Genomic DNA, 15,748 nt, shown 5'->3' with positions numbered 1-15,748 from the left:
GGGGATGAACTGCAGGCCAGTAGCACTGAACATACACTCTGTGCTTCCTCAGAAATGCCCTTGTCATTGTGACGCCTTGAGCTGCTCCCCTTAAAACACATTCTAGGGCTTAACAGGGCTTAGCGCACACGTTTTGGAGCTGAGCCCTGACTCCCTTTAAGCCCTGTTACGAAAAACAAGGACTCAGCAGACGGTATACGTCTTGAGCATAAAGAAAAGGAAGCCTGAGTCACATTTGCAAGCTTTCATTCCTTTTTATGTGTTTGCTGCTGTTTTGCTACCAAAAAGCGATCCACACTGCAGATTGACCTTGGAAAGCCACTGCGTCAGGTTCCGCGGGCCAAATCAGTGAAGTCATGGCTTATTTTCAGCAGCTTTTGTTGCTAAAACGGGGACCTCCCGCTTGCCGAGATGCTTCACCTTTCCCCCAAAATGACAACATTCTGTTGGAAATAGATTGCCTGCCCGGCCTCACAGTGCCACAGCCCCCATTGTAGAAATTTCCAATCTGGGTTTGGGAAAGCAAGACAGCTGGGGAGAGTTCAATGTTTTGAAGGTTATGATCACAGCAGTTTCATAAGTGCTTTATTTCAGTTCTCTTCTGGCTGCATTGGGGACAGGTGCAGTCTGGGTCTGATTTCACTGGTCTTAATTTCTTATCTGACCTGGTAGTCAATCAAGGGCATGGGGTGGTGGGGAGGGTGAGGGGGAGATGGAGAGGAAAGGGAGGGTCAGGCCACTGTGTGTGTGTGTGTGTGTGAGAGAGAGAGAGAGAGAGAGAGAGAGAGAGAGAGAGAGAGAGAGAGAGGAGAGAGAGAGAAATTCTAAGCATCTGACTTTTCTCATCCAGGAACTGGCAGCCTGGGCTGTCATTCAGTGCTTGTCTGTGTACAAACGCTGCCCTGTGCAAAATGGATTTCTGAGTGTTAACCATCATGTTCTTTTTTTCCAAAGGGTCTTCTGTAGGATTTCATTTGCAGAGCACAGAGGGCAATATCTAGGGTAATTCCAGGGCTTAGTGGCTGTGATCTTTTGTCAACTCTACTTGTGAGTGAAATTAAACTTGGTATGAGCACCCACAATCTGAGCTCGTGCAACACAATTCCTAGCCAATGAGTTGAAAATCATAAACCTGACAAGTATTTATGGGAGAGAAAGAGAGAGGGTGGGTGGGGGAGAAAAAGAGAGGGGGGAATCACATGTCATAATATAATGGGAATATACTCATTAAATCTATTCATTTTCCCACATAAACCAAGAATTTCAGGTTCCGTAAAAAGATTTGAGAAGGTTTATAAAGAGACAGCACCCTTCCTTCCTTCCTTCCTTCCTTCCTTCCTTCCTTCCTTCCTTCCCTTAAATAATAAAAAAGTAATATAACTTTTCTGTTCTAAATTGAGCTATATTTAAATTCAGGTCAGTGTTTTTCAGAGGGAGGTTGAGCTACTGTAATGTAACTGTAGCCAGTGTGCTTTCGGTGGATTAATGGACAGTATCTATGCATGAACTTCTAACAGCTGAAATCACACGTCCCTTTTGGAAATATTCCCACTTATAAATTAAATAAAGATGAACCACAATCACTAACTGCTGTCAATCAACCTAGGATTTGTGGAAGTGAAACGCCACCAACTCAGTACCTGGCCAGATTTGTATTGGGCCACCTTGGTTTTCTACATTGTTAGTATTGGGTTGTATCCAATGCTGTGTGAAAGGTGTTTTCACTTGAGTAATGGGACTCCCCCCACTTTCCCTGAGTCCCCCACTTCAAAATCCAGAGGATTCCCCATCCCTCTGGAGCAGTTTTGCACAGTGTGTGGGGTTGCGGGCTGCAGGGGAGACAAGAGGGAAATTTCTTTGTGCAAGCAGAAGTCTGCTTGCACAAATGGAATGGCAGCACTGTATACACTGTAATCCATAGCATTAATGGAGCAGGGTACTGAGGGGGAAATGACCAGAATAATTAGGTTTCCATTTCTGTTAGGTTGTATTATTTCATAGGCCAGCTATTGGCTGCATCCTACACAGCCTTTCTTATCAGTCCCAAATGTCTGCCTCTTTGCTTTCTCCTTGCCAGTACCCCTGCTTCTTTTTCTATTGCTCTTATCTGCCATAGTTCCTTAACCATGAACACCCCTGTGCACACAATATACAAAGCAGCCATTATAAGTTGATACATTTGCTTACATCCATGGGTAGGGAAAGGGAAAGGAGATATAATTGGTTCAGTACATAAATCAAAACACAGCTCTCTTTTGAAATATGCAGTTCTCTGAATTTTTTAATGTAGTTCTGCAGCAAAAAAGTACAAAAATACAGCAAAGCCTGTTTCAGAATGCATTTTATTAGGGGAAACTGCTTGCAGAAAAAAATTGTTTGTGTGAAAGAGTGTACACTTGTTAATTTGCACAGCTCAGCTGTTATGTGCACAGGTAAACAGCCAGTACACTTGTTGAATGTTAAATATGAATGACTGTATGAGTATAGTATATACTCACTGAATGTAACATGTGAGCACCCTAATATAATGTGTCCTTAGGTTGTAGCTGCAGCCATTCTAATTGAAAGTAATCAGAAAAATCAATTGGATATATCCCTGCATAAATGTGTTTTAGAATCGAGATGTGAATGTTTGGTATATTTGATGCCCAGTATTTGAAATTTAGAGTGGCTGCTGGAATATGGTTCAAGTGAATGCAGTGTTGAGTCCCAGAGATCTTTCTTATGTTGTGTTTTAGCATTGACTGAATGAATGGGTTTGGTCAATGAAGCAAGGCAGCCTCTAATAAAGTTGTGGCGTGAACTGCTCCCTTTCAGTTTTCCAGACAGCCACACCCATTCCCAGGATATTCCATTCCATTCCTTCACCCCCACAACAGATGCTCACCTTTCTGTGGCCACTAAACATGCTTAGAGGGAAGCTTTTGATCTCACCTCCCCACAACTTTTTTACTAAAGAGTTTTTGTATTTCTGCAAACCTGGTTTCCCAGAGCTTGCTGATACGTCCCTCTTACGCCTAGATGGCATTGTTTTGAGTACACAAGGATCCACAGTCACAGAATGTGTTAGCTCATAGGATATAGGATGTCTCTGATGCATCACTGGTTGCTAGCACCATAAATAAAACCAAACAAAGGACCACAGCACTTGTGCAATCACAGTCCACGCAGCTTTCACAATAGCACTAAACGGATTGTGCAGAGGGGTGGAAAAACTGTCCAGATATTGTTGGATTCCAACTCACATCAGGCTCAGCCAGCACAGCCAACAATGAGGGGTGATGGGAGTTGTAGTCTAACAATATCTGGATGGCCAGAGGTTCCCCACACCTGTTCAAAAGGTTGCATTGAGTATAAAAGTATAGTATAAAGTATAAAAAAACTGCATATTTCAAGCACTCAGAAAATGCTATAATTCCCAATAAAAAATGCTATCTTGGGTAAATTCTGTGCAAAATAAATTAGAAATAAAGGCACATTTGTTGCATAAAATCCCACTGTGGGGAAGGAATTTAGAACAGCTTTTATAGTAGCTATAGTGGTTTGTAGAAATCATAAATAGAAATACAGCCATGGCAATTTTACATGTATAGATTATGCCGTTATATCTGCTGGTTTTTATTTTTTTTCATCAAAGCAGATGATATTTACTTTTAACATAAGGACATTAAAGTTGTAGACAGCTTAAATTAATTTGTTTATTCTTTTCTGTATCAGACACTCTTAACCTTTTTTCCCCTTTGGAGGAAAATTGCTCTATTGCCCTTTCATTTCCTTCTACCTTTTCTCCCCAAACTGCTGCAATGCCCCAAGGTACAGAGCTAATTAGATTAGGATAAAACTGTATGCAGCAGTACATATAGCAGAAATGAACAAAATTTCCAAACCCCCAACACTTATCATTGCTTTCTATTGAAAGAGCTGCCCCCCTACTCACCACCCCATGTAGAATTATTTTCAGGTCTGACACTGCAAAGCTTATTAGATTTCAATAAAAACAATAAGGAGAAAACATTTGTCTGGTTTTAGTCATAATGAAGCTAAAAGTGCTTATTCTGGGAACCAGAGTGAGCAACACCAAGCTAGGTTGACCAGAGACTAGACGTACATTGAGTAGTGGATTTATTTTATCATTTATTTATTTATTGCATTTATATCTCATCTTTTCTCCAATGAGCTAAAGGTGGTTCACATGAATTCTTCCTCATCTCATTTAATCCACACAACAATCCTGTAAGGTAGGTTAGGTTGAGAAGCAGTGACTGTCCCTAGGTCACCCAGTGAGATCATTTTCTGAGGCCCTCCTTTGTGTGCCGCCTCCTCGAGAGGTCCAGAGAGTGGCAAAACGAGAACGAGCCTTTTCTGCAGTGGCTCCCCATCTATGCAATGCTCTCCCCAGGGAAGTTTGCCTGGTGCCTTCATTATATACCTTTAGGCGCCAGGTAAAAACATTCCTTTTTAACCAGGCCTTTGGTTGACCTGATCAACATCCCATAACCTTTTAAAATGTGGCTCTTTTTTGGGGGGGGGGGTATTACACTGGTACCTCGGGTTAAGAACTTAATTCGTTCTGAAGGTCTGTTCTTAACCTGAAACTGTTCTTAACCTGAAGACCACTTTAGTTAATGGGGCCTCCCGCTGCTGCCACACCGCCACTGCACGATTTCTGTTCTCATCCTGAAGCAACGTTCTTAACCCGAGGTACTATTTCTGGGTTAGCGGAGTCTGTAACCTGAAGCGTATGTAACCTGAAGCATCTGTAACCCGACGTACCACTGTATTGGGTTATTGCTTTTATTTTTATTTTATATACTGTGATCTTTTTATGTGAACTGTCGAGTATAGGACAGTATATAATTTCAGTGAATAATAATAATAATAATAATAATAATAATAATAATAATAATAATAGCTGCATGTGAATTTGAACCCTGGTCCTCCGGACCTAAGTCTGACACTCTGACCTCTACACTACAGTGGCTCACACTGCCTCTCTATCTCTAGGGATGAGCGTGTAGAAACCTATGCCTTTTCCACAGCTTACTGTACAAAGGTAAGGGTCACAGGCATTGCCCCACCCACTTTTTGGCCTCTGGCCCCACCGACTGTGGACATGCACGCCCATGAAGAAATGGAGCCCTCAGGCTAAAAACCTTCCTCATGCCTAGTGTACAGGACAGCCACCAGAGAGAGGGGAAATTGCTTCAGTTGTGTTGGTTGGAATGGCAATTTTTCACACCCAATGCATTTTTCATAAGGGCATAAGAAGAGTCGGGCTGGATCAGGCCAAATGGCCATCTAATCTAGCACGCTTTTGTCACAGCGGCCATCCCAATGCCCATGGGAAGCCTGCAAGCAGAAACTAAGCACAACACCACTCTGCCCTCATGCGATTCCCAGTGTTCAGAGACATAATGCCTCTGAAGTGAAGATAGAACATAGCCATAATCAGGGGCACCAACTTGAATAAAATATTGGGGGGGAGTAGGTGAGCTCCACCCTGCATAATGGATCACAAGACGCAACACTCACACACCATTCAAATGGCAATGCCCATAAACTTTGGGAGGAGGCAGCACCCTCAAATATTTTATTGGGGGGGCATAGTGACCTCGGCCCCTGGGAGTTGTCTCCTATGGTCGTCATGCCTAGTAGTCATTGATAACGGTCTCCTCAACGAATTCGCCTAATCCTCTTTTAAAGCCATCCAAGTTGGTGGACGCCACGCAGTGAGTTCCATAGCTTTACTGTGTGCCGTGTGAAGAAGTATTTTGTTTTGTCTGTCCAGGATCTTCCAGCACCCAGCTTCATTGGATGGTCCCGAATTCTAGCGGTACGAGAGAGGGAGACCCTTCAGTTTCCCAGCAGACCCACATCTGTTCCCGAGCAGTTCTAACCCTGGGAGCAATTTTCTCCTTACGTGCTCCCTAGATCCAAATGAAAGTGGCTTGCAAGTTTTAAAAGAAAACACAATTTCATATAAACGTGTGATTTGCAGCCAAGGGCACAACGAAGAAGCTTTATAGACCCACTTGGTAATAAACAGAATGGGACTACACTTGGATCCATGCCCTTGCTCACAAACGTGCCTTCTTGATCTTGACACTTCTTTAATGCATAACTGAATGGGAAGTTGAAAGAGCGTCTGCCTACCCTCTCAACTTTGGCATGCCTGCTTTGCTTTCATCTCCCAGGATCTTCTTCCCAGTAGCAACTGCCGTGCCTTCAGCCGGAGGGATAGCCCGGGACTCCTTTGTTTAACAGCTGTTCTATGCTGCTTGCACAAATTGCTTGGCAGAGGGTGATTTGTAGTGACAAGGCCTGAACTGTATCCCTAGAGATTCACCAGATACCTTAGCAATGCTCAGTGTCTCTCAGGACTGGGAAGAGGAAGTCCAACTCCCACACTGGAGCTTGACCTTGCAACATCTGATCTCTTGCATATTTTGCTCTCGCTTCCACCGGTACGACAATTCCCCCGGCTGTAAGTAGGCTGGAAGGCTCTCTTGTAGCAATGTTATAGAGATGGAAGAATACATCTGCAATGATTCATTTTCATTCTCCTCTTCAAGGCAGGTGAGAGAGCATCTTGTGATTTGGTATTGCGATGTAATGTTATTGATTTGCGTAGCGCTTGAGTCGCAGGATGGCAAAAGCATCCTTGAATGTTTTAAACCTGAAAGCTTCAAATGCAATGCCATTTTAGAAAATGAGGACTTGGATTTTTTTTTTTTTAAGAGTCATAGAATTGTAGAATTGGAAAAAACCCCAATGTTCATCTAGTCCAACCCTCTGCTATGCAGGAATAATTAAACAGTTTTTTTTAAAAAAATATGCTTTGTATCCCCACTAAGCCATACTCAGAGTAGAGCCACTGCAATCAACTGTCCAAACTAACTAAAATTCATTTATTTCAATGGTTCTGCTCTGAATGTGAGTTAGTGGGATACAACCCAATAATTATTATATGCGTATGAAGTTCATTGTGCTCTCGGTGAATTTGAACAAATATACAAGCATGAAAGCTCTTGGAGGGTATAGCAGCTATGCACCTCCCCCCAAATTTTGCTGCTGTACCATGCAAAACTGAACCATTGTTTGAGCTCAAGCTAACCATGATGTGGTAACCAAGGTTGGTCCTATGGTTTATAGTTCATGGTTTATCCAGGAGAGCTAAACCATGACCCTGAGTTCAAACGACATGTGAAGCCAATCTATGGTTCTGCTGAGCTTGGCACAGCAGCAAAATTACTGAGGAGGAGCAAAAGCTGGGCTATCTCCTCTCCTGGAGCCATGGTTTGGCCTGTTGTGAGATGCAAACCAGGCATCCTTCTGTTGCAGCTGGGTGAAATGGCTGCTAACATATGATATTTGAGGAAGAGAAGGAGGAGCCAAATATCAGCTGATGACACTCACCCTCAGTGGGTTGAGATTTTGCTGGTTTTTAAGCAAGTTAGCTAAATGCCAGGGACTGTGGTCAATATTACCTCTATGTTCTCTGCTGTGTTATATAGTGAATCCAGAAAGTCTCAACCAAGAGAAAAGGCGGTGTGAGGTTTTTCTTGTGTATGTTTACTGTGTCTCAATTTAGTGACCCCTTTGACTCAGCTGCAATCAAGAAATTGTATAAATAGATAAACAGTTTTACTCCCAGAGGTTGTGCAAGGTGAGCGACTGATCTCATAATAATTGTAAATATCCTTGGGGCAGAGCAGAAACCAAAGACCACGACCCTTCCTCTCATTTTTGAGGCGCGGTTCAGTATGTCTGAATGCATGGGAACATTTAAGAAGATTTAGAGGAAAAATTCACATGGTCTTCTGGGAGCACAGGCCAGATTTAACAAGTGTGTGTGTGTATGTGTGTGTGTGTGTGTGTGTGTGTGTGTGTATTCTGAATTAAGCATCAGACTTTCACAAAAAGAAAAATGAGTCATTTGAGATTGGGGCAGTCTGCTAGCAACACATAATGAATTTTTCTCATCTTTAAAGTAGCTGCTTTGATCTCCTGTTGTTACCTGCATCAGATGGTGCACACTGTTATTGACACACATCAGTCTGCCTGTACACTAAGGCCATTTTTTGGAGGCTTTTCCCCAGGTGCCCCATGCCGGATGTGGTATGACAGGTGGCAAATGCTAGGGGAGCCTGTGGCGGAGACCCACATGTGGAATGCTCTCCCCAGAGAAGCACATCTGCTGCCTCAGTTGCTTTCTGTTCAACTCCCCTCTCCGTTGTCCAATTTGCCCAGACTTTTAAACAACAACAACACTTTTATAGTTGACTCTGAATTGATTTGATTCTGCATGTTTATTCTTGTTGTGCACTGTTGTATTTTAGGCTACCATTTTAATTTTTTTTAATTTGAACATTCTGCAATCTGCCCTGATACATCAAAAAAGAAAAGAAAAGAAAGGCAGGGTATTGTTTCATCCATAGAAATAAATAAATATTAGATTAGGTTAACTCTATGGAATGCATGAGTCACTTTCCACGACAAAAAGTACTGAAGGGATTGACAAAAACAAAATACCATAATGCAAATATTTATTTGTCTTTTTTTGAACAAAATCTATATCCCACTTGACTGTGGTAAAACTTCAAAGAAATATTAAAATCATCAATAAAAAGTTAAAAACAATTTAAAATATTTAAATTCAACAGTAAGAGAGATTAAAACGCATCAACGGCTACATGTCTGTATAGGCTTGCCTAAACAACAACAACAAATTGGTATAGCTGCTGAAGAGAGCACAGCAAGGACGCTTGCCTATAGTCACTAGGCAGGGAGTTCCAAAGTGTAGATCAATAGCTTAGAACTGTGAAATGAGTATTATGTGGTATTTGTGCTGGTTCCAAAGATCAAGGTGGCCAAATGGGGACATATGTGGTAATGTGATCCTGCAAGCAAACTGGTCCCAGGTCATTAAGGGCTTTATATACCAAATGTACCACCCTGAACTCAGCCCAGCAACAAAACACAAAGCAGTGCAGATCTCTGAACAGAGGTGTTATTTGTTGACAGGGTTTCACTCCTGTCAGCAACCATGCTGCAAGATTCTGCCCTAACTGCAGTTTCTAAGTAACACAGAAAGGATGCCCCACACATTGCAGTAATCCAGCCTTAAAGTCGCCGGTGCCTAAGCTACTGCGGTCAAGCTCTCCCTGTCTAGGAACAGTTGAAGCTGTTGTACGAGTCACAGCTGGTAAAAGGCGCTTCTAGGCATTGAGGCTATCTGGGCCTTCAGTGACAAAGGCGGGACCTTGGTTTTCCTAACCATTCTCTGGAGTTCCCTTCTTCACTAGCAATTACGACTGACACAGTTCTGCAAGCCTTGATTCCAGTGAACTAAAGGAGTAGGCAGTGAAGAATAAATATTATTTAAGCTGGATCTTATAAGCTGCTTTCTAAGGATACCAGCTCGTTGGATCGGGCTGCAGGGTTTATGGAATTCAGTAAGAAATAAATTGGGGTAAGTCCTAGTACTTACACTCAAGTGAATTATGTATTGGGCTGCGAAGAATTATTTTTAGCCTGTTCATTGCTTATCCCTTTCCTCTTGCATCAGGCATACTGCCCACCCAACCTTTATGCATGTGAAGTAATGATACTGAGATGAGTCAGTTCTTCCTACGTCTCAATAAAATAGCCAGTCCAAAGCCCTATCAGCACAGCAGGCAGTAAACAGGGGACATCTTAGTTGTTACATTATATTTCTTATTTGTTTGTCAGCCAGGATGTGAACTGCAAAGTCTGGTCCTACATGGCCAGTGGAGACAGATGAACACAAAGCAGAAGAATGCCCAGGAGTATGCATTATACTCAATAACCCCTGATTTATTATAGCAGGAAATTGATTTCTTTTTGTATTGGCTGAAAGACACGCAGAAACCATTCCTTGTTTTCCTAGATTTTTCATTTACAAAAATGACCGCTGATTTGTACCAATTAACCTTTCTTGTGGCTCTTTAATTATAGTCATTTCAGTTGTAATGAAATAAAACATATCTAATAAATCAGATGAGTTTCTCTGTATTCTAAATCGATGACTCTGATCTGTCTGCAGTAGATAGTAGCAAATGTAGCATTTTCAATGAGACTCTAGAAAATGGAGGGTATGTGTGTGTTACTTGTTTTAAACTAACTTGTCTGCATTTGGGGACATTATTGCTCATTCTGCTAAGAAGGCTGGTGGGCATCTGTCTGAATGTCCTGCTCTGATGCCACCACTGGAACTGATGTTACATTCCCTGAAAACACTGTAAGTGCAATTTTTACACAACGAGGTCAGACCATGCTGATTTTTGTTATATGTTTTCCAGATGTTAATGTTGCTCAGATGCATGTCCAGAGTTCAGACTGCCAATGGGAGGACACCCTGGTTCAATGCACTTTTTAACCAGTTTCCAGGATCTGAAAAACTGCAAACATGCCAACATTTTTAGAAGAGCATTTTCAACATCCCAAATGCCTCCAAAAAGAAAACGCAAGTTAGCTGTGATATTTCCATGATTAAAAATGGTCTTGGGCAATGCTTGGTGGTGGTGGTAAGTAGAATAGTTTCATTTCAAATCACATCCATTCAAAATAGCTGGGATGCATTTTAGGTCTGCCTGAAAGGAACTGGAATGGGATTCCATTCCACTTTGAGCATGGTCTTGAGAATATCGGCTATGGTGTTACTGGCATACTAGCTAGTACAAATTCTGCCTAGGGATTCATAACGAAGAGTCACTTTACGTGAACAAGTAAATACATGGCAGCCAATTTAATGTTAGAAGTTGCTGTGTGCAGGAATACATTTATTTGTAGCCAAATGCTATGTAGGGCCCTCTCCTTTTCCCCCAGATGACATCGACAAGAAGCAAGGTTTTTGGATCATCTGGTGAAAACTGGAGGTACCACACAGTGTGCGACCACACACAACTTGTTTCCCCTGCAGAGCAGACACCACATGATCTGGATTTAATACAATTACCATATTGCCTCTTGGCTGTATGAATCAGCCCTTAGAATGCTTTTGTGAGTCAGTATATTTGACAAATGATCCATAAGACTGAAATCTATCAAAGAAGAAGAAGAAGAAGAGTTTGGATTTGATATCCCGCCTTTCACTCCCCTTCAGGAGTCTCAAAGCGGCTAACAATCTCCTTTCCCTTCCTCCCCCACAACAAACACTCTGTGAGGTGAGTGGGGCTGAGAGACTTCAGAGAAGTGTGACTGGCCCAAGGTCACCCAGCAGCTGCATGTGGAGGAGCGGAGACACGAACCCGGTTCCCCAGATTACGTGACTACCGCTCTTAACCACTACACCACACTGGCTCTCAAAAAGATGATAGGCTAGGAAAACACTTGCTTCTGCACCATTAACTCCATTATAATGACTAAAAGTTATTAATATATATTTATGGTTAGACAAAAACAAAAACAAACCAAAATCCATGTTTTACAGACTAGTAATATTTCTGAAGAGTTGCTGATCATAAATAAAAATCTTTATCAAATTGGGTACTTGCACCCAGATGTTCACAGTTCCTGGTCACCAAACCTAGCCAAACTCATATCATGACATCATAACATCCATTTAAATGTGTTTGTGGGAGGTGGGGGGAGGGTGGCTATTGATTTTTGTGGATTTTTTGTTCTTGTTTTATTATATATTTTATGTTTTCATTTTGTATTTTTATGCAGTGAACCACCCTGAGGTCTATGGATGAAGAGCACTATACAAATTTAATAAACAACAACAGCATCATGCAGGATCAGATTAAGGTATCATCTCACCCAATATTCAGTGGACAGTCAGATGTGGTTCTGAAGCTTACAAGGATGGCAAGAGGAACAGGCAACCCTATTCCATTTAAAAAAATCCTGAAAATAGATGTATATTACACCAGCTATGAGACCCCTCAATACACATGTGTAGGAATGGAAGGATCTGCCATTTTTTGTTCTCTCAATTTCTGATTTTTCCAGTCTTAAATTCAGTTCTCCACATTTTGCAGCAATCTGCAAAAAATAAAACAAAAATGTTTTTAATCCTCATGAAAATTCTTCAGCATATTAGTACTATTTTCTCTCATTTTTATATGTAGTTTTGACTAATGTACATATTTTTGCAAACAAATTTTCCCATATCTAATGTATTTTTGTATGTCATTTTTCACCAGTATCTTCATTTTTATGCACACTTTCCCGCAATATATTTATTTTTATAAACATTGTTTGGGTGGAAAAGTGCATCACACTTTTGTATAAGTGCAACTTTCAAAGAATAGCTGTATTTCAGTTGGCATATTTCCCCCAAAAAAGTGTGAATTTGATAATTCAGATTGAAATATGTACAAAATCAAATTTCTCCTCCATGCCTACGCATGCAAGCTTGCACCATATTACCTGAATTATGTTACAACCAGAAAAACAACTGCTAAAATCTTAACGATTTTCTGTTCCATGGACTAATGGAATGCTGAGAATGAAGCCCTGTTTCTGGAATTTATGTACTGATTCCTGCCCTGGCCTCTATCTGCTAGACAAGTAGTGTAAACATGACACCACAAACATGGTGATATGTTTGCTGTTTCTCATGAAGATACACAAAAATATACTTTCTCTCCCATATGATTTCTTATCTTCACAGATCCAAATGTTGAAACCATGGGATTAGTTCCTGAATGCCACAGGGTTCTGCCCATATGATCTTTGACAAAAGGTTTCTCCTCCCAGTTTCTGAGCACCCATAGAAAATTATTGACAGGTGCTCTCCCTTTGATATGACACCTTTTCAGAGGAATTTATATAGATAAGTGATCAATGTCAGCTTCAGGTTTGGGGACCCTTGGGAAATGTGCCCTCAGGGAGACCTCATATCTGAGTGGGCTCACCTCTTTGCTACTATTACCATTACCCATTTGCTTCCTCTCTACACCAGGACTCACTTGTACAATTGTCCAGGGATCATAGGATCATTGAATCATAGAGAGGTGGAAGAAATCCCAAAGGTCATTTAGTCTACCCCCCTGTAATGCAGGAATCTCTCCTTTTTTAGTTTTTTAATTCAAAATTAAAACAAGACATATTATCCAAAAACATATCACCCTTGTTCTCCCCCATTTTCCCTCCCCCTCACAAAACTCCCCCGCCCCCACCCCCTGACTTCCCTCAGTTCCAGTCTTTGGTTTCTCCAAGACTGCTGTTTTCTGCATGTTACAAAGTTGTATAGACCCTCAAACTATTTAGCTGATTATTATCAATAAAAAGTTTGTGAATGTTTATTCAAAACCTGCCAAATGTCCGATGGGGCTTCTGTGGCTTCCAATTGTTGTATGTATTCCATTTGTATTAAGGATGCAATAAAAATAAAAATAAAATAAATGTATTTGCGCGTCACTTGTAAAGACATCTAAAGACAAAAAGGCCTGAAGCATGAGACCGGAGAACTAATGAATCTAATCTACTTGTAATCTCCATGAAGCATTTTGCATTGACCATCGTTGTCAGTGTGAGTGCCTTGCAGGCAGACGCATCCCATGATTTGTAGACAGTTTAGGATTTCAGAAATTAGGTTGAGCCAGACCTTTGCAAGATCTGTCGGGTGTTCGGAAAGAGATGACCTCAAAGTTAGCTCTCTTTGGGTTCAAGTTCTGCCAAACAGCACTTTTGATTAAACTTTGGGTGCACCGCCTTGTGTTTAGAACTGAACCGCTCAACAGAGAGATGCAGAAGTTTAAAATAACAGCATGCAGATTTCTTTGTAGAATTTAAAGAATGAAAAACACTTGAGAAAATATCAGCAGGCAGGGGCAGGAAGAACAAACGGTAACCAAATTGGTTCCTGTGACAAACCATAACATTTACTTTAAACCATCAGCATGCTACTCAGTAAAAGTCAAGCTACTACTCTTTTAATAGATCCCAGGCCTTCTTAAACTCACAGGTCTGCCAGTATTACCCAGGTCAAGAGCAGGTCAAAAAGTGAAAACCCATGTGAAAGTAAACTTTTAAGATAGCTGCTTTGGAAGAGTTGCAGCAGAGTGTCTCCTCTGTGGAAAATCCACTTCCTCTGTGTGTGTCAGCATAGGATTGTTTGACACACACCACTTAAGAAGTCACACATGTACATCAAGTGATATAATACCAATACGGCTTTTACAAATCGGAATCCTTCTGTTTTGATGCTTGACTCTCATTCAACATATGTTTACAGATATGGAGATCTGCTGGGCATCTTTGAGCCATTAACTGTGCAACAGTAGGCATATTTATACTCAGGGCTGAGCTCCATTGAGAGAAATGAGGCTTATGCTTTTCTTTTTAAGGCTTTCGTATTGTTTCAAAATTTTAAGAAAAGCATTGCCATGTTTTTTTTTATAATATTTTTTATTAGTTTTATGAAATACAGAAAAAAGAATAAAGAGCATATTATAAAAGTAGAAAAAGAAAGTTACAAATTTTCTTGTTCTTTTTTCCAAATCTACTGGACTTCCCCGCGTCCTCCCAACCCTGCATTCTCTGTGATACATAACATCTGCAATTTGTTAACTTGTTTCAATACTTATTGTATCTTCCATTTTATCATGTTACCCAATTTCAAATATATTATGACCCAAATCATGTACGTTTCATTTTAACACAATAAAGTTGTTTCATTATTCTATCTCTGACTTCTTGTACCTTAATTTCCATTTCTTTAATTTAACATTACTGAAGCTAGAATTTCCTAAAAGGTGCGTTTTTTAACATTCATACAACTTATAATATTTTTCCAAATAGTCTTTAAATTTTTTCCAGTCCTCCTCAATTGTTTCTTCTCCCAAGTCTCGGATTCTGCCAGTCATTTCGGCCAGTTCCATGTAGTCCATCAACTGCGTGTGCCATTCCTCCAGTGTGGGTAAATCTTGTGTCTTCCAATGTTTTGCAATCAGGATCCTTGCTGCTGTAGTAGCGTACATAAAAAAAGTTCTGTCCTTCTTAAGCACTCTCTGGTCCACCATGCCCAGGAGGAAGGCCTCTGGTTTCTTGGGTAAGGTAAATCTAAGTACCTTTTTTAGTTCATTATGAATCATTTCCCAAAAGGCCTTCACTTTCGGGCAGGTCCACCAGAGGTGAAAGAATGTCCCTTCCGCCTCTTTACATTTCCAGCATTTATTATCAGACAGGTGATATATCTTAGCAAGCTTGACTGGGGTCATGTACCACCGGTATATCATTTTCATAATGTTTTCCTTCAAGGCACTACATGCTGTAAATTTCATTCCGGTGTTCCATAACCTTTCCCAGTCTTCAAACATAATGTTATGCCCCAAATCCTGCGCCCACTTTATCATGGCGGATTTGACTGTCTCATCCTGAGTATTCCATTTAAGCAGCAGGTTATACATTCTCGAAAGTAGTTTACTTTTTGGTTCTAACAGTTCTGTCTCTAGTTTCAATTTTTCCACCTGGAATCCAACCTTCTTGTCTACTTTAAAGACCTCTTGAATTTGTGCATAATGCAACCAATCTCGCACCTTGTTTTTTAGTTTTTCCAAGCTCTGCAACCTCCAATTGTCTCCAATCTTTTCAATAATTTCCTCATATTTAGGCCAATTGGCTTCCATATTAGGTCTCTTACGTGCCTTGGCCTCCACCGGTGAGAGCCACCTCGGAGTCTTACTCTCCAATAAGTCTTTATATTTTGTCCAGACCATTAAAATTGCTCTCCTGACAATGTGGTTTTTAAACAGTTTGTGCACTTTAACCTTGTCAT

The sequence above is a fragment of the Podarcis gaigeae genome, assembly GCF_964106915.1.
Source record: "Podarcis gaigeae genome assembly, chromosome: 9".
In the NCBI taxonomy this organism is placed as follows: Eukaryota; Metazoa; Chordata; class Lepidosauria; order Squamata; family Lacertidae; genus Podarcis; species Podarcis gaigeae.
This window is presented reverse-complemented; position numbering follows the sequence as displayed.